The sequence below is a fragment of the Halyomorpha halys genome, unplaced genomic scaffold (genome assembly GCF_000696795.3).
Source record: "Halyomorpha halys isolate HHAL.00 unplaced genomic scaffold, Hhal_1.1 Scaffold9.1, whole genome shotgun sequence".
NCBI lineage: Eukaryota > Metazoa > Arthropoda > Insecta > Hemiptera > Pentatomidae > Halyomorpha > Halyomorpha halys.
Genome location: NW_027110416.1, coordinates 569,228 through 570,588, shown reverse-complemented (window position 1 = coordinate 570,588; position 1,361 = coordinate 569,228). Strand labels below are relative to the sequence as shown.

At 40.2% G+C, this 1,361-nt stretch overlaps 1 protein-coding gene across 1 annotated transcript in view; it reads right to left on the bottom strand.

Annotated features, from left to right (window-relative positions):
* Positions 1-1,361, bottom strand: part of LOC136796051 (U-scoloptoxin(05)-Sm1a) — a 748,021-nt gene that overhangs the window by 293,318 nt on the left and 453,342 nt on the right. The window lies entirely within an intron of this gene.

The window sequence follows — 1,361 nt, the reverse complement described above, 5'->3', positions numbered from 1 at the left end:
AATTTATTTCCAACATTTCGCCCACTTTTTTTTTAAAAATTAATTATAATAATTGTTTACATTAATTATCTTATGATAATTATTGTTATCAGGCGTACAAATTACGATCTTAATAGATTTAAAGAGACGCGGGAGGCCAGCCATGTTATTGAGGCCTAATCCCATCTGCCTTTATCCTAGGCGCAACTAGGCATTACAGGTCGATGCACCGTTGTATACGGGAGCATCGCGTCTGACGAACATATTTTAAATAGGTTTTGTGTGGCTCCAGCAAAATATTTACACAATATAATTAGTTTAGAAATAAAAAATAATTGTGTAGAAAATTTATTTATTGCATGTGTGTGAATGTATTTATTTAAATTTTCGTTAATAAAAAAAAAAAAAAGTAATTAATTCTTTGTGTTGCATGCTTCTATTTATATGTGAATGAATAGTGATTTATTGTGTTTATTAACAATAGTTTATTGTGTGAGTGTTTTTTGTTAATATACTGTTGTTATTTAAAAAAAAAAAAAGTATAGTTTTACCACCTATTTATTTAGCTAATATTCATTATTTTATTAATAACGTTCAGGATTAATTCGTTCACCTGTTACGATTATTTATTTAACGTAATAAAAAATAAAATAAAATATCGTTGATTATTGTATATTGTTTACACATCGATCGCGAATCGCTGAAATTATATTGAAATCGTTTTAATAAATTAAAAAATGAATTCAAATGATCGATCGGATGCCGAAATCGAGTGGATTCGGTCACTGGAGCGCAAGCTACGGCGCGTCAGGCGGGGTCTCCTTAGGTTGGGTTCACTTGCACTCCTCACCGCCGCGGACGATGACTCGTTTATCGATTTTGAAGTCGATTATGACGAGTGCAAGACACTTTGGGCGGAATATAAGACAATTTGGGACGAGTTGGACTCCGTCTACGCGTCCCAGGGAGCTTCTGCGATGCCGCCCGATTGGGAAGCGGATTATGACCTTGTTCGGAACGACCTGCGACAGGTCGAGGTGCGGTACCGCAGAATTAGGGCTCAGCGCGATTCCACCGCTCAGGGGGCTAAAACGGTCTTTGCCGCGCCAACGTACCCGTCCCAACTGCCCAACATTCGGATCCCGGAGTTCGACGGTGAGCTATCCTCCTGGCCGCGGTTTCGGAACACCTTTGTCGCTCTTGTTCACGACAACACGCAATTGGCACCCGTGAACAAGATGCATTATTTAAAAAATGCCCTCATTGGAGAACCCGCGTCGCTGCTGGCCGGATTCCCATTCGATGCCGGCTCCTATCAGCCGGCTTGGAACGCGCTGGTGCGCGAATATAATAATCCGCGCGTTCTCGCTTCAAGATGCCTG